The sequence below is a fragment of the Globicephala melas genome, chromosome X (assembly GCF_963455315.2).
Source record: "Globicephala melas chromosome X, mGloMel1.2, whole genome shotgun sequence".
NCBI classification, from domain to species: domain Eukaryota; kingdom Metazoa; phylum Chordata; class Mammalia; order Artiodactyla; family Delphinidae; genus Globicephala; species Globicephala melas.
The window spans coordinates 78,762,887-78,785,576 of record NC_083335.1 but is presented as its reverse complement, the minus strand read 5'-3'; the positions used below and the strand labels follow the sequence as shown (position 1 = coordinate 78,785,576).

General features: G+C 36.6%; 1 non-coding gene across 1 annotated transcript; it reads left to right on the top strand.

Moving 5' to 3' along the window:
- Nucleotides 1-1,038: 1,038 nt before the first annotated feature.
- Nucleotides 1,039-1,202, top strand: LOC115849613 (U1 spliceosomal RNA). The gene has a single exon (XR_004038079.1). It is a non-coding gene; the product is annotated as a U1 spliceosomal RNA (small nuclear RNA).
- Nucleotides 1,203-22,690: the final 21,488 nt, after the last annotated feature.

Sequence of the window (22,690 nt, the reverse complement as noted above, 5' to 3'; positions counted from 1 at the left end):
CTTATATCAGACAAAATTGACTTTGAAATAAAGACTGTTATGAGAGAAATAAACACATCATATAATAATCAAGGAACCAATCCAATAGAAGATATAAATATTGTAAATATGTATGCACCCAAAATAGGAGCACCTAAATACATAAAGCAGATACTAACAGACATAAAGGGAGAAGTAGAAAGTAACAAAATAAGAGTGAGGGTTATAACACACCACTTACATCAGTAGAGAGTTCATCCAGACAGAATATAAATGAGGAAACAGTGGCCTTAAATCACACATTAGAGTATGAGGACTTAAAAGGTATATGTAGAAAGCATCCAAAAGCAACATCCAAAAGCAACAGAATGAATGCACATTCTTTTCTGGTATACATGGAACATTCTCCAGAATAGTTCATATGTCAGGCCACAAAACAAGCCTCGGTAAATTTAAGAAAATTGAAATCATATCAAGGATCTTTTCAATCTGCAATGCTATGAGACTAGAAATCAACTATAAGAAAAAACTGCAAAAACAATGTGGAGGTTAAACAATATGCTACTAAGTAACCAATGGATCACTGGAGAAATCAAAGAGGAAAAAAATACCTGGAGACAAGTGAAAATGAAAACACAAAAATCTAAAATCTATGGGAGGCAGCAAAAGTAGTTCTAAGAGGGAAGTTTAGAGTGTTGCAAGCTTATCACAGGAAACAAGAAAAATCCAAAATGAACAACATAGCCTTATAACCAAAGAAACTAGATAAAGAAAAACAAACAAAACCCAAAAGTAGCAGAAGTAAAAAATCATAAAGTTCAGGACAGAAATAAATGGAGACTTAAGAAAAAAACATTAAAAAATTAATGAAACTAAGAGCTGGTTCTATGAAAAGATTAAAAAAAAATTATATACATTTAGCCAAACCTACCAAGAAAAAAGGGCTCAAATCAATAAAATCAGAAATGAAAGAAGAGAAGTTACAACTGACACCACAGAAATACAAAGGGTTTTAAGAGACTACTATAAACAACTATATGGCAATAAAATGGACAAACTATACTTACCAGGCAGGGGAGATACCATGGTTATGAAGGTGGTTTTCCCAGGGTGAGTTTCATCCATTGCATTCCAGATGTGCTGATCCCTGAGATTTCCCCAAATGGAGAAAACTCAGCTGCATAGTATGTGGTAGTGGGGGACTGCATTCATGCTTTCTCATGTTTTTGTGTGTGTTTTAATGGTAGATATCTTTCAAAACCGTTTTCTAAGGGTCCAGTGGCTCATCTTTAATATTGAAGACTTCATCATCCATTTAAGTGTATGTGGGTGGTAGTGAATATATTACAGGGACATAGAGAAATAAAGATTTTAAAAATAGTACAAAAAATGTTTTTAAATGGACAACCTAGAAGAAAAGGACAAATTCCTAGAATTATAAAATCTCCCAAGACTGAACCAAAAAGAAATAGAAATTATTAACAGGCCAAATACCAGTAACAATATTGAATACATAATTTAAAAAACATCTAATAAGCATACATCCAAACCAGATGGCTTCACAGGGGAATTCTAACAAATATTTAGAGAAAAATTAACACCTTATACTTCTCAAACTGTTCCAAAAAATTGCAGAGGAAGAAAGGTTTCAGAAACGATTCTAGGAGACCCAGATCAACCTGATACAAAAATCCAGACAAAGATATCATAAAAAAAGACAATTACAGACAATATTACTGATGAACTTAGATGCAAAAATACTCAACATAATATTAGCAAACTGAATCCAACAATATATTAAAAGGATCATACACCATGACCAAGGGTATGATCAAATTCACAAGGATTTTTCATTCAGCAAATCAATGTGTTAATCCATGTTAACAAATTGAAGAGTAAAGACCATATGATCATTTCAATAGATGCAGAAAAAAAGCTTTTGACAAAATTCAATATCCATTTATGATAAAACTCTCTTCAAACTGGGCATAGAAGGAACATAACATAATAAAGGACATATATTACCAGTTCACAGCTAACATCAAACTCAATAGTGAAAAGCTGAAAGCATATCCTCTAAGGTAAGGAACAACATACGGATGCCCAGCCTTGCCGCTTCTATTTAACATAGTATTGGAAAAGCTAACCACAACAATCAGACAAGAAAAAGGAGTAAAAGAATCCAAATTGAATAGGGAGAAGTAAAACTGTCTCTGTTTGCAGATGACATGATACATAGAAAATCCTAAAGACACTACCGAAAAACTATTAGAGCACATCAATGAATTCAGTACAGTTGCAGGATATAAAGTAAATATACAGAAATTAGTTGCATTTCCATACACTAATAATGAAAGATCAGAAAGAGATACAAAGGAAACAATCCGATTTACAATCACAAAAAAGAATAAAATACCTACAAATAAACTACCTAAAAAGATAAAATACCTGTACTCTGAAAACTATAAGACACCAGTGAAAGAAACTGAATGTAATGTAAACAGATGGAAATATGTGATGTGTTCATGGAGTGGAAGAATTAATATTGTTAAAATGACCATACTACCAGGAGCAATCTACAATCTGTATCCATAAACAACTCACTACAAGCCTGAAATTCAGAGTATAAGCTATATTCAGGGAAAGAGCAAGGTTCCAATTAAAAATACGATATCAATTTTTGCAACATATATATCTCTAACTTAAGAAATAAGTCTCCACAGGCAAATGCAAAGGATTCACTTATAGGCAGAGCTACAACACTGCGATGATGCATCTTCATAGCAGCTTTTAGGAACCATACTTTACAGCAATGTAAATAAATAAAAAAAGAGTTTGCAATACTGTGAATATGTTCCATTATTGAAATAACACTGTCCTGAAACCATCTTGTTTGTAGCTTGTTAAAATAATTGATAATGATAATATTGGAAATGCTTCACTGTATGTGGATTGAATAGGATTTAGCTCACATTCACTTATAGAAGACTGAGCAGAGCACAGCTTCCAAATACCTAGTAGAATCATTTTTTATAACATCTTCATTGGAGTATAATTGCTTTACAATGGTTTGTTAGCTTCTGCTATATAAAAAAGTGAATCAGTGATATATATATATATACACATATATATGTATATATGTGTGTGTATATATATATATATATATATATATATATATATATATATATATACATATATCCCCACATCTCCTCCAGCTTATGTCTCCCTCACACCCTCCATATCCCTCCCTGCTAGATGGTCACAAACCATCTAGGTGATCTCCCAGGGCTATGCTGCTGCTTCTCACTAGTGATCTATTTTATATTTGGTAGTATATATAAGTCCATGCCACTCTCTCACTTCGTCCCAGCTTACCCTACACTCCCCATGTTCTCAAGTCCATTTGCTACATCTGCGTCTTTATTCCTGACCCTATATTCTTCAGAACCATTTTATTTTTTAGATTCGGTATACATGTGTTAGCATACAGTATTTTTCTCTTTGTGACTTACTTCAGTCTGTACGACAGTCAGTAGTAGCATTCACCTCACTACAAATAACACAATTTCGTTTGTTTATATGGCTGAGTAACATTCCATTGTATATAGAGGCCAAACTTTACCCATCCATCGGTCGATGGACACTTAGGTAGCTTCCATGTCCTGGTTATTGTAAATAGAGCTGCAATTAACATTGTGGTACATGACTCTTTCTGAATTATGGTTTTCGCAGGTATATGCCCGGTAGTGGGATTGCTGGGTCATATGGCAGTTTTACTTTTACTTTTTTAAGGAACCTCCATACTGTTCGTCATAGTGGCTATATCAAATTACATTCCCACCAAAAGTGCAAGACGGTTCCCTTTTCTCCACACCCTCTCCAGCATTTATTGTTTCTAGATTTTTTGATGTTGGCCATTCTGACTGTGTGAGGTGATATTTCATTGTAGTTTTGATTTGCATTTCTCTAATAATTAGTGATGTTGAGCATCCTTTCATGTGCTTCTTGGAAATCTGTATATTTTCTTTGGAGAAATGTCTATTTAGGTCTTCTGCCCATTTTTGGATTGGATGTTTGTTTTTTTGATATTGAGTTGCACGAGCTGCTTGTAAATTTTGGAGATTAAACCTCTGTCAGTTGCTCCATTTGTAAATATGTTCTCCCATTCTCAGGGTTGTCTTTTCATCTTGTTTGTGGTTTCCTTTGTTGTGCAAAAGCTTTTAACTTTCATGAGGTCCCATCGTTTAATTTTGTTTTTATTTCCATTTTTCTAGGAAGGGGGTCAAAAAAGATCTTGCTGTGATTTATGTCATAGAATGTTCTATGTTTTCCTCTAAGAGCTTTATAGTGTCTGCTGTTCCATTTAGGTCTTTAATCCATTTTGGGTTTATTCTTGTGTATGGTGTCAGGGAGTGTTCTAATTTCATTCTTTTACATGTAGCTGTCCCATTTTCCCAACACCACTTTTGAAGAGTCTGTCTTTTCTCCATTGTATATTCTTGCCTCTTTATCAAAAACAAGGTGATCACATGTGCGTGGGTTTATCTCTGGGCTTTCTATCCTGTTCCATTGATCTATATTTTTGTTTTTGTGCCAGTAACATACTGTCTGGATTACTGTAGCTTTGTAGTATAGTCTGAAGTCAGGGAGCCTGATTCCTCCAGCTCCGTTTTTCTTTCTCAAGGTTTGCTTTGTCTATTCGGGTTCTTTTTTGTTTCCATAAAAATAGTAAAATTTTTTTGTTCTAGTTCTGTGAAAAATGCCATTGGTAGTTTGATAAGGATTGCACTGAATCTGTAGATTGCTTTGGGTAGTAGAGTCATTTTCACAATGTTGATTCTTCCAATCCAAGGACATGGCATATCTCTCCATCTGTTTGTATCATCTTTAATTTCTTTCATCAGTGTCTCATAGTTTTCTGCATCCAGGTCTTTTGTCTCTATAGGTAGGTTTACTGCTAGGTATTTTATTCCTTCTGTTGCAGTGGTAAATGGGAGTGTTTCCTTAATTTTTCTTTCAGATTTTTCATCATTAGTGTATAAGAATGCAAGAGATTCATGAGCATTAATTTTATATCCTGCTACTTTACCAAATTCATTGAGTAGCTCTGGTCGTTTTCTGGTAGGATCTTTAGGTTTCTCTATGTATATTCTCTAAATATCACATCCTCTGCAAACAGGGACAGCTTTAATTTTTCTTTTCTGAATTAGATTCCTTTTATTATCTTTTTTTCTTCTCTGATTGCTGTGGCTAATACTTCCAAAACCATGTTGAATAATAGTGTTGAGAGTTGATAACCTTGTCTTGTTTCTGATCCTAGAAGAAATGCTCTCAGTTTTTCACCATTGAGAACAATGTTGGATGTGTGTTTGTCATATATGGCCTTTATTATGTTGAGGTAAGTTCCCTCTATGCCTAATTTCTGGAGGATTTTTATCATAAATGGGTGTTGAATTTTGTCGAAACCTTTTTCTACATCTATTGAGATGATCATATGTTTTTTCTTCTAAATTTGTTAATATGGTTGATCACATGGATTGATTTGCGTATATCGAATCCTTGCATTCCTCAGATAAACCCCACTTGATCATGATGTATGATCCTTTTAATGTGCCACTGGATTCTGTTTGCTATTATTTTGTTTAAGATATTTGCATCTATGTTCATCAATGATATTGGCCAGTAGTTTTCTTTCTTTGTGACACCTTTGTCTGGTCTTGGTATCAGGGTGATGGTGGCCTCGTAGAATGAGTTTGGGAGTGTTCTTCCCTATGCTATATTTTGGAAGAGTTTGAGAAGGACAGGTGTTAACTCTTCTCTAAATGTTTGATAGAATTTGCCTGTGAAGTCATCGAGTGATGGGCTTTTGTTTGTTGGAAGATTTTTAATCACAGTCTCAATTTCTGTGCTTGTGGTTGGTTTGGTTATATTTTCTATTTCTTCCTGGTTCACTCTTGGAAGGTTGTGCTTTTCTAGGAAGTTGTCTATTTCTTCCAGGCTGTCCATTTTATTGGCATATAGTTACTTGTAGTAATCTCTCATGATACTTTGTATTTTTGCAGTGTCAGTTGTTACTTCTCCTTTTTCATTTCTAACTCTATTGATTTGAGTCTTCTTTTTTTCTTGATGACTGTGCCTAATGGTTTTTCAATTTTGTTTATCTTCTCAAACAACCAGCTTTTAGTTTTATTGATCTTTGTTATCCTTTCCTTCATTTCTTTTTCATTTATTTCTGATCTAATCTTGATGATTTCTTTCCCTCTGCCAACTTCAGTGATTTTTTGTTCTTCTTTCTCTAATTGCTTTAGGTGTAAAGTTAGGTTGTTTATTTGAGATGTTTCTTGTTTCTTGAGGTAAGATTGTACTGTTATAAACTTCCCTCTTAGAACTGTTTTTGCTGCATCATATAGGTATAGGGTAGTATTTTTTTCATTGTCTTTTTAAGAAAATTTTCTCTTTGATTTTTTTCAGTGATCTATTGTTCATTAAGTAGTGTATTATTTAGTCCATGTGACTAATTTTCTTAAATTTACCAAGGCTTGATTTGTGACCCAAGATATGATCTATCCTGGAGAATGTTCCATGAGCACTTGAAAAGAAAGTGTATTCTGTGGTTTTTGGATCGAATGTCCTGTAAATATCAATTAAGTCCATCTTTTTAAATGTGTCATTTAAAGCTTGTGTTTCCTTATTTATTTTCATTTTTGTTGATCTGCCCATTGGTGAAAGTGGGGTGTTAACGTCCCCTACTATGATTGTGTTACTGTCAAATTCCCCTTTTACGGCTATTAGCTTTTGCCTTATATATTGGGGTGCTTCTATGTTGGTTGCATAAATATTTACAATTATTATATCTTCTTTTTGTATCGATCCCTTGATCATTATGTAGTGTCCTTCTTTGTCTCTTGCAATAGTCTTTATTTTAAAGACTATTTTGTCTGATATGAGAATTGCTACTTCAGGTTTCTTTTGATTTCCATTTGCATGGAATATCTTTCTCCAACCCCTCACCTTCAGTCTGTAAGTGTCCCTATGTCTGATGTGGGTCTCTTTTCGACAGCATATATAGGGTCTTGTTTTTGTATCCATTAACCCAGTCTATGTCTTTTGGTGGGAGCATTTAATCCATTTACAATTAAGGTAATTATCAACATGTATGTTCCTATTACCATTTTGTTAATTGTTTTGGCTTTGTTATGGTAGGTCTTTTCCTTCTCTTGTATTTCCTGCATAGAGAAGTTCCTTTAGCATTTGTTGTAAAGCTGGTTTTGTGGTGCTGAAAATATTAGCAAATCAAATTTAATTTCTCCGTCAAATCAGCATAAGCTCCTTGCTGGGTAGCGTGATCTTGGTTGTGGTTTTTTCCCTTTCTTCACTTTAAATGTGTCCTGCTACTGCCTTCTGGCTTGCAGAGTTTTTCCTTAAAGTTCAGCTCTTAACCTTACTGAGACTCCTTTGTATGTTATTTGTGTTTTTACCCTTGCTTCTTTTAATAATTTTTCTTTGTATTTAATTTTTGATAGCTTGATTAATATATGTCTTGGCATGTTTTTCCTTGGATTTATCCTGTCTGGGACTCTCTGTGCTTCCTGAACTTGATTGAGTATATCCTTTCCCATGTTAGGACAGTTTTCAATTATAATCTCTTCAAGTATTTTCTCAGTCCTTTTCTTTTTCTCTTCATCTTCTGAGACCCCTATAATTCGAATGTTGGTTTAATATTTTCCCAAAAGTCTCTGTGACTGTCCTACATTCTTTACATTCTTTTTTCTTTATTCGGCTCTGCAGTAGTTATTTCCACTCTTTTTATCGTCCAGGTCACTTATCTGTTCTTCTGCCTCAGTTATTCTGCTCTTGATTACTTCTAAAGAATTTTTAATTTCATTTATTTTGTTGTTCATCATTGTTTGTTAGCTCTTTAGTTCTTCTGTGTCCTTGTTAAACATTTCCTGTATTTTCTCTATTCCATTTCCAAGATTTTGGATCAACTTAACTACCATTATTCTGTATTGTTTTTCAGGTAGACTGCCTATTTCTTCTTCCTTTGTTTGGTCTGGTTGGTTTTTACCTTGCTCCTACATTTTCTGTGTGTTTCTATGTCTTCTTATTTTGCTTAACTTACTGTGTTTGGGGTCTCCTTTTTGCAGCATGCAGGTTCTTAGTTCCCATTGTTTTTGGTGTCTGCCCCCAGTGGGGTTGTGTAGGATTCCTGGTGGATGGGACTACTGCCTGTGTTCTGGTGGATGAGGCTTGATCTTGTCTTTCTGTTGTTCAGGACCACGTCTGGTGATATGATTTGTGGTGTCTGTGACCTTATTATGATTTTAGGCAGCTTCTCTGCTGATGGGTGTGGTTGTTTTCCTGTCTTGGTAGTTGTTTGGCACAGGGTGTCCAGCACTTTAGCTTGCTGCTCATTGAGTGGAGCTGGGTCTTAGCTTTCAGATGGAGGTCTCTGGGAAAGCTTTCGGCATTTGATATTATGTGGAGCCAGGAGGTCTGTGGTGGACGAATGTCTTGAACTTGGCTCTACCTCTTCAGAGGCACAGGCTTGACACAGCTGGAGCACCAGGACCATGTCAGCCACAGGGCTGTTGCTCTATGGACATTTCCAACACCAGCCAGGTTCCAGGGTGATGTGTGTGGGGGCTCTGGAGAGGGCGCCTGGAGGGCAGAATAGACCAGTGGTGCCTGGGGAGGGCGGGTGCCCATGGATGCGTTTGGGGAGTGGAGAGGGACGGTGGCCACTTTGGGTGCAGGCACGAGGGTGACAATCCTGAGAAAGAAACACAGAGCTGGAGGAATCAGGCTCCCTGACCTCAGACTATACTACAAAGCTACAGTAATCAAGAGAGTATCATACTGACACAAAAACCGAAATATTGATCAATGAAACAGGATAGAAAACCAGAGATAAACCCATGCACCTATGGTCACCTAATTTATGAGAAAGAGTCAAGAATATACAATGGAGAAAAGTCAGTCTCTTCAATATGTGGTGCTGGGCAAACTGGACAGCTACATGTAAAAGAATGAAATTAGAACACTCCCTAAAACCAAACACAAAAATAAACTCAAAATGGATTATAGACTTAAACATAAGGCTGGACACTATAAAGCTCTTAGAGGAAAACATAGGAAGAACACACTTTGACATAAATTACAGCAAGATCTTTTTTGACCCACCTCCTAGAGAAATGGAAATAAAAACAAAAATAAACAAATGGGACCTAATGAAACTTAAAAACATTTGTGCAGCAAAGAAAATCATGAATGAGACCAAGAGATAACCCTCAAAATTGAAGACAATATTTCTATCAGAGCAACTGACAAGGGCTTAATCTCCAAAATAAACAAACTGCTCATGGAGTTTGATATCAAAAAAAGAAAAAAAACAACCCAATCAAAAAATGCACAGAAGACGTAAATAGACATTTCTCCATAGAAGACATACAGATGGCCAAGCGGCCCATGGAAAGATGCTCAACATCACTAATTATTAGAGAAATGCAGATCAAAACTACAATGAGGTATCACATCACAGTGGCCAGGGTGGCCATCATCAAAAAATCTACGAACAATAAATGGAGAGGGTGTGGAGAAAAGGGAACCCTCTTGCTCCTTTGGCAGGAATGTAAATTCATACAGTCACTATGGAGAACAGCATGCAGTTCCTTTAAAAAACTAAAAATGGAACTACCATATGACCCAGCAATCCCACTAATGGGCATATACCCTGAGAAAACCATAATTCAAACGGACACATGCACTCCAATGTTCACTACAGCACTGTTTACAATAGCCAGGACATGGAATCAACCTAAATGTCCTTTGACAGATGAAAGGATAAAGAAGATGTGGTACATATACACAATGGAATAGTAGCCATTAAAAGGAATGAAATTGGGCCATTTTTAGAGACATGGATGGACCTAGAGTCTGCCATACAGAGTGAAGTAATTTAGAAAGAGAAAACAAAATATCTTACATTAATGCATATATCTGGAAACTAAAAACATAATACAGATAAACCTACTTTTCAGGGGAGAAGTAGAAACGCAGATGTAGAGAATGGATGTGTGAACATGAGGGTGGAGTGGCGTTGGATGAATTGGGAGGTGGGATTGATGTATGGGAGCACTGCCATGTGTAAAATACATAGCTGGTGGGAACCTGCTGTATAGCGCAGGGAGCTCAGCTCGGTGCTCTGTGGTGACCTAGATGGGTGCCATGAGGTGGGGGGTAGGAGGGAGTTCGAGAGGGAAGGGATATATGTGTACATAGAGCTGATTCAATTCATTGTGTGGCAGAAACTAACAGAACAGTTAGTTTACAAAAGAAACTAATATAAAGCAGATATACCTCAATTTAAAAAAAACCCTAACATCTTTTGAGTTTTACAATCTAGACTAGGATATATTCTCAGCCAAATGATCAAATAAAGAGCAGAAAATATACATCTTTGAATACAAAAATGCAGAAATGACATCCCATACACCATTTCTTTTGAATTTATAAGGGATTTGCCTTAGCATACATGGCAATAAACCAAGAAAGTAAAAGAAGAAGAATGAGATCCAAGAACAATAGCTTCAACCCAGGAGAGCAACAAAAGGAAACATCCTTGTTTTGACAGTGGGGCAACCAGAGTATAGACTGTGTAGTCCTCATTGAAGCACTGAATATTTTGAAACAGAGGTCTCCAAGAAAAATGCATAACTTGCTGGATCAGCGAGTCTTTGGTTTAACACAAAACTATAAACGTAGGCACATAAAATGAAAGTAAAAAAAGGGAAGAAAAAAAAACTCTAGAAATTGCTCTGTTGGTGGAGAGGCAGAAGGCTGCTTAAGAAAGTAAAGTTCAATTAACTGAAACCAGAGCTACCTTTGTATTGGGTGGATAGTCGGCAAGTCAGTAGGTAAGGCCTACACTGGATAAAGCAAGATATAGCAGGATTTTTTTTTAATTTAAATTTAATTTAATTTTATATTTTGAGTATAGTTGATTTAGAATGTTGTGTTATTTTCTGCTGTACAGCAAAGTGTATCAATTATACGTAAACATATATCCACACTTTTTAAGATTCTTTTCCCATAAAAGTCATTACAGAGTATTGAGAAGAGTTCCCTGTGCTATACAGTAGGCCTTATTAGTTATTTATATTATATATAGTAGAAACACTTTAATTTTTTTCTTTTATATTGGACTATAGTTGGGTACCAATGATGTGTTAGTTACAGGTGTACAGCAAAGTGGTTCGGTTATACATATATAGATAGATAGATAGATAGATCTATTACTTTTCAGATACTTTTCCCACATAGGTTATTACAGAATACTTAGTAGAGTTCCCTGTGCTATATAGTAGGAAATAGCAGAATTAAGACATTATTAAGAAATATAGAAACTACCAAAAGAAATAGCAAAAAGAATGAAAAGTGACTGTTTCTGGTAAGTAAGGCAGAGGTGGGATAGAGGAAGATGGGGTGGTTTATATATTTTTAAGAACTACTTGATTAAAATATTCTACATGTATTAATTTGATAAAAATGAAAAATAAAACACTTTAAAATATTTAAAAAGATTAATGCCTCACATAGCTAAACACAAAACCCAAATCTAAGGCTTCATCCATTGTTATTTAAAACAGTGCCCTTTAATTTTTATTATGCTTTCCTAGTGAATGACATATATTTCGATAATTATTTAAAGTTAGAAGGATGAGAAAATATTTTGTGCAGTTATTTTATAACAACATTAAATGTCTATAAAACACTTTAATATTTATTTGGCTGATCCTCTAAGAAAAGCCATGAGTGCCTAAAAACACTTTAATATTTATTAATGTAAACTGGTATTTGTGGCAAAAATATTTTCATTTACTATTTTCGAATTTATTTCCAAGATACGAATTTTTTAAACATCTTTATTGGAGTATAATTGCTTTACAATGGTGTGTTAGTTTCTGCTTTATAACAAAGTGAATCACTTATACATATACATATGTTCCCATATCTCTTCCCTCTTGCGTCTCCCTCCCTCCCACCCTCCCTATCCCACCCCTCTAGGTGGTCACAAAGCAGAGAGCTGATCACCCTGTGCTATGCAGCTGCTTCCCACTAGCTATCTATTTTACGTTTGGTAGTGTATATATGTCCATGCCACTCTCTCACTTTGTCACAGCTTACTCTTCCCCCTCCCCATATCCTCAAGTCCACTCTCTAGTAAGTCTGTGTCATTATTTCCGTCTTGCCTCTAGGTTCTTCGTGACCTTTTCTTTTCTTAGATTCCATATATATGTGTTAGCATATGGTATTTGTTTTCTCTTTCTGACTTACTTGTTAGATCGTTTTTGTCTCATTTATGCAAGATTGGTTAGATTTAAACAAACAAACTATCACTTTGTTGTAGTCCCTCAAATCAAATGGTTTTTAAAATTTTAGTTACATAAAAATTAGGTAGAGCAGTTGTTAAAATGCAGATTCAAGTGTATCTCCCAGAAAGTGATTATTAGTGGACATGGGATGGGAAACAGAAATCAGCTTCTTTAAGAAACACCCCAGTTATATGTATAGCTGATTCACTTTGTTACAAAGCAGAAACTAACACACCATTGTAAAGCAATTATACTCCAATAAAGATGTTAAAAAAACAACAACACTCCAGTTGATTTGATTCAGGTGATCCTTGGATCACACCTTAAGAAACGCTTTCCTTGAATTTCAATTTTCAATTTGTATTAATGTGTTTAATTTTTTATAATATAGCAATTTTTATTATTATACCTGAGACTCTAGGAACCATGCTGTCTAATATAATAGCTACAAAGCACTTGTAGATGATTTAACACCTGTACTTCATTCTGAGATGCTAAAAATACTAGTTCTATATCAAACAGTAATCTTAAGTAATAGAACTGTCTATGTAAATACATTTGGATCTCAACTCTCTATATTTGAAGGTGGTTCTTTGTGCCCTAAAAAATTATTTATGATACAATTACTTTAGCAGCTCTACCTTCAGCTTTTTTTTTTTAACATCTTTATTCGGGTATAATTGCTTTACAATGGTGTGTTAGTTTCCGCTTTATAACAAAGTGAATCAGTTACACACAAACATATGTTCCCATATCTCTTCCCTCTTGCGTCTCCCTCCCTCCCACCCTCCCTATACCACCCCTCCAGGCGGTCACAGAGCACCGAGCCGATATCCCTGTGCCATGCAGCTGCTTCCCACTAGCTATCTACCTTACGTTTGTTAGTGTATATATGTCCATGCCTCTCTCTCGCTTTGCCACAGTTCACACTTCCCCTTCCCAAATGCTCAAGTCCGTTCTCCAGTAGGTCTGTGTCTTTATTCCTGTCTTACCCCTAGGTTCTTCATGACGTTTTTTTCTTAAATTCCATATATATGTGTTAGCATACAGTATTTCTCTTACTCTTTCTGACTTACTTCACTCTGTATGACAGACTCTAGGTATATCCACCTCATTACAAATAGCTCAATTTCATTTCTTTTTATGGCTCAGTAATATTCCATTCTATATATGTGCCATATCTTCTTTATCCATTCATCCGATAATGGACACTTAGGTTGTTTCCATCTCTGGGCTATTGTAAATAGAGCTGCAATGAATAATTTGGTACATGACTCTTTTTGAATTTTGGTTTTCTCAGGGTATACGCCCAGTAGTGGGATTGCTGGGTCATATGGTAGTTCTATTTGTAGTTTTTAAAGGAACCTCCATACTGTTCTCCACAGTGGCTGACCAATTCACATTCCCACCAGCAGTGCAAGAGTGTTCCCTTTTCTCCACACCCTCTCCAGCATTTATTGTTTGTAGATGTTTTGATGATGGCCATTCTGACTGGTGTGAGATGATATCTCATTGTAGTTTTGATTTGCATTCCTCTAATGATTAATGATGTTGACCATTCTTTCATGTGTTTGTTGGCGGTCTGTATATCTTCATTGGAGAAATGTGTATATAGGTCTTCTGCCCATTTTTGGATTGGGTTCTTTTGTTGTTGTTGTTATTGAGCTGCATGAGCTGCTTGTAAATTTTGGAAAATAATCCTTTGTCAGTTGCTTCATTTGCAAATATTTTCTCCCATTCTGAGGGTTGTCTTTTGGTCTTGTTTATGGTTTCCTTTGCTGTGCAAAAGCTTTCAACTTTCATTATTCCCATTTGTTTATTTTTGTTTTTATTTCCGTTTCTCTAGGAGGTGGGACAAAAAGGATCTTGCTGTGGTTTATGTCATAGAGTATTCTGCCTAAGTTTTCCTCTAAGAGTTTGATAGTTTCTGGCCTTACATTTAGGTCTTTAATCCATTTTGAGCTTATTTTTGTGTATAGTGTTAGGGAGTGATCTAATCTCATAGTTTTACATGTACCTGTCCAGTTTTCCCAGCACCACTTATTGAAGAGGCTGTCCTTTCTCCACTGTACATTCCTGCCTCCTTTATCAAAGATAAGGTGACCATATGTGCGTGGGTTTATCTCTGGGTTTTCTATCCTGTTCCTTTGATCTATCTTTCTGTTTTTGTGCCAGTAGCATACTGTCTTAATTACTTTAGCTTTGTAGTATAGTCTGAATTCAGGGAGCCTGATTCCTCCAGCTCCGTGTTTCATTCTCAAGATTGCTCTGTGTTTTTGGGGTCTTTTATGTTTCCATACAAATTGTGAAACTTTTTGTTCTAGTTCTGTGAAAAATGCCAGTGGTAGTTTGATAGGGATTGCATTGAATCTATAGATTGCTTTGGGTAGTAGAGTCATTTTCACAATGTTGATTCTTCCAATCCAAGAACATGGTATATCTCTCCATCTATTTGTATCATCTTTAATTCTTTTCATCAGTGTCTTATAATTTTCTGCATACAGGTCTTTTGTCTCCATAGGTAGGTTTATTCCTAGATATTTTATTCTTTTTGTTGCAATGGTAAATGGGAGTGTTTTCTTGATTTCATTTTCAGATTTTTCATCATTAGTGTATAGGAATGCAAGAGATTTCTCTGCATTAATTTTGTATCCTGCTACTTTTCCAAATTCATTGATTAGTTCTAGTAGTTTTCTGGTCGCATCTTTAGGATTCTTTATGTATAGTATCAGGTCATCCGCAAACAGTGACAGCTTTACTTCTTCTTTTCTGATTCGGATTCCTTTTATTTCCTTTTCTTCTCTGATTGCTGTGGCTAAAACTTCCAAAATTATATTGAATAATAGTGGTTAGAGTGGGCAACCTTGTCTTGTTCCTGATCTTAGTGGAAATACTTTCAGTTTTTCACCATTGAGGATGATGTTGGCTGTGGGCTTGTCATATATGGCCTTTATTATGTTGAGGAAAGTTCCCTCTATGCCTACTTTCTGCAGGGTTTTTATCATAAATCAGTGTTGAATTTTGTCAAAAGCTTTCTCTGCATCTATTGAGATCATCATATGGTTTTTCTCCTTCAATTTGTTAATATGGTTTATCACATTGATAGTTTTGCGTCGATTGAAAAATCCTTGCATTCCTGGAATAAATCTCACTTGATCATGGTGCATGATCCTTTTAATGTGCTGTTGGATTCTATTTGCTTGTATTTTGTTGAGGATTTTTGCATCTATGTTCATCAGTGATATTGGCCTGTAGTTTTCTTTCTTTGTGACATCCTTGTCTGGTTTTGGTATCAAGGTGATGGTGGCCTCGTAGAATGAATTTGGGAGTGTTCCTCTCTGCAATGTTTTGGAAGAGTTTCAGAAGGATAGGTGTTGGCTCTTTTTGAAATGTTTGATAGAATTTGCCTGTGAAGCCATCTGGTCCTGAGCTTTTGTTTGTTGGAAGATTTTTAACCATAGTTTCAATTTCATTACTTGTGATTCGTCTGTTCATATTTTCTATTTCTTCCTGGTTCAGTTTGGAAAGTTATACCCTTCTAAGAATTTGTCCATTTCTTCCAGATTGTCCATTTTATTGGCATAGAGTTGCTTGTAGTAATCTCTCATGATCTTTTTTTTCTGCAGTGTCAGTTGTCACTTCCTCTTTTTCATTTCTAATTCTATTGATTTGATTCTTCTCCCTTTTTTCCTTGATGAGTCTGGCTACTGGTTTATCTATTTTGTTTATTTTCTCAAAGGACCAGCTTTTAGTTTTATTGATCTTTGGTATTGTTTCCTTCATTCCTTTTTCATTTATTTCTGATCTGATTTTTATGATTTCTTTCCTTCTGCTAAATTTGGGGTATTTTTTTCTTCTTTCTCTAGTTACTTTAGGTACAAGTTTAGGTTGTTTATTCGAGATGTTTCCTGTTTCTTAAGGTGGGATTGTATTGCTATAAAATTCCCTCTTAAAACTGCTTTTACTGCATCCATTAGGATTTGGGTCATTGTGTCTCCATCGTCATTTGTTTCTCAGTATTTTTTTATTTCCTCTTTGATTTCTTCAGTGATCACTTCGTTACTAAGTAGTGTATTGTTTAGCCTCCATGTGTTTGTATTTTTTACAGATATTTTCCTGTAATTGATATCTAGTCTCATGGCATTGTGGTCGTAAAAGATACTTGATACAATTTCAATTTTCTTAAATTTACCAAGGCTTGGTTTGTGACTCAAGATATGATCTATCCTGGAGAATGTTCCATGAGCACTTGAGAAAAATGTGTATTCTGTTGTTTTTGCATGGAGTGTCCTATATATATCAATTAAGTCCATCTTGTTTAATGTATCATTTAAAGCTTGGGTTTCCTTATTTACTTTCATTTTGGATGATCTGTCCATTGGTGAAATTGGGGTGTTCAAGTCCCATACTATGAATGTGTTACTGTCGATTTCCCATTTTATGGCTGTTAGTATTTGCCTTATGTATTGAGCTGCTCCTATCTTGGGTGCATAAATATTTACAATTGTTATATCTTCTTCTTGGATCAATCCCTTGATCATTATGTAGTGTCCTTCTTTGTCTCTTCTAATAATCTTTATTTTAAAGCCTATTTCTTCTGATATGAGAATTGCTACTCCAGCTTTCTTTTGGTTTCCATTTGCATGGAATATCTTTTTCCATCCCCTTACTTTTAGTCTGTATGTTTCTCTAGGTCTGAAGTGGGTCTCTTGTAGACAGCATATATATGGGTCTTGTTTGTATTCATTCAGCCTGTGTCTTTTTGTGGGAGCATTTAGTCCGTCTACATTTAAGGTAATTATCGATATGTATGTTCCTATTCCCATTTTCTAAATTGTTTTGGGTTCGTTATTATAGGTCTTTTCCTTCTCTTCTGTTTCTTGCCTAGAGAATTTCCTTTAGCATTTGTTGTAAAGTTGGTTTGGTGGTGCTGAACTCTCTCAGCTTTTGCTTGTCTGTACAGGTTTTAATTTCTCCATCAAACCTGAATGAGATCCTGGCTAGGTAGACTAGTCTTGGTAGCAGGTTTTTCTCCTTCATCACTTTCAGTATGTCCTGCCACTCCCTTCTGACTTGCAGAGTTTCTGCGGAGAGATCAGCTGTTAACCTTATGGGGATTCCCTTGTGTGTTATTTGTTGGTTTTCCCTTGCTGCTTTTAATATGCTTTCTTTGTATTTAATTTTTGACAGTTTGATTAATACGTGTCTTGGCGTACTTCTTGTATTTATCCTTTATGGGACTCTCTGTGCTTCCTGGACTTGATTAACTATTTCCTTTCCCATATTAGGGAAGTTTTCAACTATAATCTCTTCAAATATTTTCTCAGCTCTTTTTCTTTTTCTCTTCTTCTTGTGGAACCCCTATAATTTGAATATTGGTGAATTTAATGTTGTCCCAGAGGTCTCTGAGACTGTCCTCAGTTCTTTTCATTTTTTTTTCTTTATTCTGCTCTGCAGTATTTATTTCCACTCTTTTATCTTCCAGGTCACTTATCCGTTCTTCTGCCTCAGTTATTCTGCTATTGATCCCATCTGGAGTCTTTTTCATTTCATTTATTGTGTTGTTCATCATTGTTTGTTTCATCTTTAGTTCTTCTATATCCTTGTTAAATGTTTCTTGCATTTTGCCTATTCTATTTCCCAGATTTTGGATCATCTTTACTATCATTATTCTGAATTCTTTTTCATGTCAACTGCCTATTTCCTCTTCATTTGTTAGGACTGCTGGGTTTTTATCTTGCTCCTTCATCTGCTGTGTGTTTTTCTGTCTTCTCATTTTGCTTATCTTACTGTGTTTGGGGTCTCCTTTTTGCAGGCTGCAGGTTCGTAGTTCCCATTGTTTTTGATGTCTGTCCCCAGTGGCTCAGGTTGGTTCAGTCGGTTGTGTAGGCTTCCTGCTGGATGGGACTAGTACCTGTGTTCTGGTGGATGGGGCTGGATCTTGTCTTTCTGGTGGGCAGGTCCACATCTTGTGGTGTGTTTTGGGGTGTCTGTGGACTTATTATGATTTTAGACAGCCTCTCTGCTAATGGGTGTGGTTGTGTTTCTGTTTCGCTAGTTGTTTGGCATATGGTGTCCAACACTGTAGCTTGCTGGTCGTTGAGTGAAGCTGGGTGCTGGTGTTGAGATGGAGATCTCTTAGTGATTTTCCACGTTTGATATTATGTGGAGCTGAGTGGTCTCTTGTGGACCAGTGTCCTGAAGTTGGCTCTCCCACCTCAGAGACAGAGCACTGACTCCTGGCTGCAGCACCAAGAGCCTTTCATCCACATGGCTCAGAATAAAAGGTAGAAATAATAGAGAGAAAGAATTAGTAGAAATAGGGAGAAAGAAAGAAAAGAGGGAAGGAAGGAAGGAAGGAAGGAAGGAGGGAAGGAACGAAGGAAGGAAGAAAGAAAAAATAAAGAAGAAAAGAAGGAAAGAAGGAAAGAAAGAAATAAAGGAGGGAGGGAAGAAGGAAGGAAGGAAGGAGGGAAGGAAGGAAAAATAAATAAAAAAGAAGATACAGTAAAATAAAATAAAGTAAAATATAATAAAGTTATTACATTAAAAATAATTATTTAGAAAAAAAAGGGATGGGTAGAACATTAGTACAAATGGTGGAAGCAAAGCTATTCAGACAAAATATCACACAGAAGCATACACATACTCCCTCAGAAAAAGAAGAAAAGGGGAAAAAAATCATAAATCTTGCTTCCAATTCCACCTCCTCAATTTGGGATGATTCCTTGTCTAAAGGAGGGAAGGAAGGAAAGAAAGAAAGAAAAAAAAGAAAGAAAGAAAGAAAGAAAGAAAGAAAGAAAGAAAGAAAGAAAGAAAGAAAGAAAGAAAGAAAGAAAGAAGGTAAAGTAAAATAAAGTTATTAAAATTAATTATTAAGAAAAACAATTTAAAAAAAACGGACGGATAGAACCCTAGGAGAAATGGTGGAAGCAAAGCTATACAGACAAAATCTCACAGGGAAGCACACACATACACACTCACAAAAAGAGGAAAAGGGGATAAAATAAAAAATCTTGCTCTCCAAGTCCACCTCCTCAATTTGGGATGATTCGTTGTCTATTCATGTATTCCACAGGTGCAGGGTACATCAAGTTGATTGTGGACCTTTAATCCGCTGATTCTGAGGCTGCTGGGAGAGATTTCCTTTTATCTTCTTTGTTCTCACAGCTCCCAGGGGCTCAGCTTTGGATTTGACCCTGCCTGTGCGTGTAGGTCGCTGGAGGGTGTCTGTTTTTTGCTCAGACAGGATGGGGTTAAAGGAGCCACTGATTCGGGGGCTCAGGCCCGCCGTGCCTTCTCCCGGGGAAGTTGTCCCTGGATCCCGGGAACCTGGCAGTGGCGGGCTGCACAGGCTCCCTGGAAGAGGGGTGTGGATAGTGACCTGTGCTCGCTCACAGGCCCCTTGGTGGTGGCAGCAGCCGCCTTAGCGTCTCCCGCCCATCTCTTGGGTCCCCGCTTTTAGCCGCGGCTCACGCCCATCTCTGGGGTCTGCGCTGAGAGCCGCTGCTCCCGCCCGTCTCTGAAGCTCCTTTAAGCAGCACTCTTAAACCCCTCTCCTCGCGCATCAGGAAACAAAGAGGGAAGAAAAAGTCTCTTGCCTCTTCGGCAGCTCCAGACCTTTTCCCAGACTCCCTCCCGGCTAACTGTGGTGCACTAACCCCTTCAGGCTGTTTTCACGCAGCCAACCCCAGTCCTCTCCCTGTGCTCCAACCAAAGCCCCAGCCTCAGCTCACAGCCCAGCCTGCCCCAGCGGGTGAGCAGACAAGCCTTTTGGGCTGGTGAGTGCTGGTCGGCACCGATCCTCTGTTCGGGAATCTCTCCGCTTTGCCCTCCACACCCCTGTTGCTGTGCTCTCCTCTGCGGCTCTGAAGCTTTCCCCCTCTGCCACCCGCAGTCTCCGCCCATGAAGGGGCTTCCTAGTGTGTGTGGAAACCTTTCCTCCTTCACAGCTCCCTCCCACTGGTGCAGGTCCCATACCTATTCTTTTGTCTCTGTTTTTTCTTTTTTTCTTTTGCCCTACCCAGGTATGTGGGGAGTTTCTTGCATTTTGGGAGGTCTGAGGTCTTCTTCCAGCATTCAGTAGGTGTTCTATAGGAGTTGCTCCACGTGCAGATTTATTTCTGGTGTATCTGTGGGGAGGAAGGTGATCTCTGCGTCTTACTCTTCTGCCATCTTCCCCTCCACTCCCTCTAACTTCTGCTTTTATTGGAGAATTAGAAGATGAGGACTTTGAATTCAGATGTTGTTAACAGACTTTAAGTGACCAATTAACATTTTAAATATTCATTCTTATTAGTGGTCAGGAAAGTGCAAATTAAAATTACGATGATATGCAGTTTGCCACACTAAACTGTATGGGCACACACTAAACTCATGAAGTTAGAACTGGAGATGAGAAGGAGAGATGTTAGCATTTTGTTGCACATTTCATATGGTTAGTGTGTTTAAAACATATGTATTATTACTTATATTATTTTGAAATTCAATTAAGTGAAAATGAAATATTTTTTTTGCATTATTCATTTGGGATGCATTTAAAAAATCATCTGCAGTGCTCATTGAAACAATTTCTCCCATTTTTTGTAAGCAAATATTTGGCAGTCCATTCAAGATGTACTCTACAGTTGAATTGCCAAAATTTTGAGGTGACAGGACATGCATATGACATAACATTGACATGCAAAACAGAGAACAAGAAAACTTGTAATTAAATTCTAACATTTCCTTTCAGGCTTGACTTTCTTTTTTATCTGCCTCTCATACAGTCAAGGACACTGCTTTGCAAATGATAAGCGCTCAATATTTTTTCCTCTTTTAATACTGTCATTTAGTTGATAAAGGATAATTGGGATCATATGTCTCTCCTTTTTCATTTAAAAAAAAAATGCTAACTGAAAGCATAAGTTGAGGGCCTTCATCCTTGCCATTCTGTTCTAACCCTTTACTCTTATTGTGTCTCTATCCAAACAGTGAAAAATTATTTGTGAACAAGTGCTCTGTGTGAGTGTAGATGAATTAATAAAAAAGATAAAAATATTCATTCAGAAAATGACCCTGCTTCCACTGCTCTGCCTCTTCCACTGCTTTTTTCCTGCCTCCTGACCAAAGGATTCCCAGCAAGGGTCACCAATGCACTGACATTGCCTTCGTGTAACTTGGCTCAGTGCATTTTGTCTGTGTAACTTTTGGCATTCCAAGGCACTATGCAGCAATGGAATGTTAGATGTGACACTGAATTTTAATCACCTCCTTATTAAGTTTATTCAGAAAAAATAGGAAATTTGCTTTGCCATGAAGGAAGGGACATGTGCTGTTGAGATATGGACACATGTTACAGTAACACAATTCCTGTGCAAGATTAGGCTTCTTTTGAGAAGCAAATAAAAATCCAAAGGACAATGATTCTATTGGATTTGACTGAGAGACAGCCAACAAACTGCCAGCTGGTATCCAAGCTAGATATAAGAGGAAAGCAAACAAACCTTGTTTCATTTTGCAATCGACTTAAAGTGCTTTTTAATGGAAAAACAAACTAATGAAACTCATAGTGCCCTATTTTATACACGTTGCTGCTTTACTTACTGGCGAAACTAGAGGTAGTTATTTGGGGTTTTCTTGCCTAAATATTGAGCTAGTAGGCATTTGTTGATCATTTGTCTATTTAAAGTCAGCTGTACAGAGCAAATGTAAGGCGTGAAGATTGATGTGGACCATGATCTGTGAATCAGTTGCACTGTTTACGAGGAAGAGCTGCTAGTGATTTTGTTCCTTTTGAAGTTCTGTATACCAATTCAGAGCAGGTTAAAATTGAGGGTATTCTCCAAATAAAGGCTATAATTAAAAACCTGCTCATGCTTTTCCAATCTTCTGCTAATTTAACTCACTGGTGATTTTTCATGCTCATGAAAAGTGAATTTTCTATAATCAAATGAGGATTCCAGAAGAAGGGGCTACTGAAATGGTCTCTTCGACTCTGTGATTAATGTCAAAATCTTCTTCAAATCCTGTATCAAGAGCTGTTTATCCTATATCTGGAGGCTCAATTCTATCCTCAAATACAAACACAATCTTGCTCTAAGCAGGAGAAACTTCCTTCCTTATTTCTTAGTAACAAAGGTCTTAGCATTTGTAGATCTTTTGGTGATTATACCTCAGATCTTTCTTTTGACCAATACACTCTTTTGTACTTGAGTCTAATATTGGGTATCTGTCCAATGCCTGATTATCTGGCCTTTGCCTAAATTCCTATCATAATATCCTGCTTCCAATATCCTTCTATAATAGTGTTTTAACTAAGGCTGTGCATCGGAATGAACTTTTAAGTTTTCCTAAAA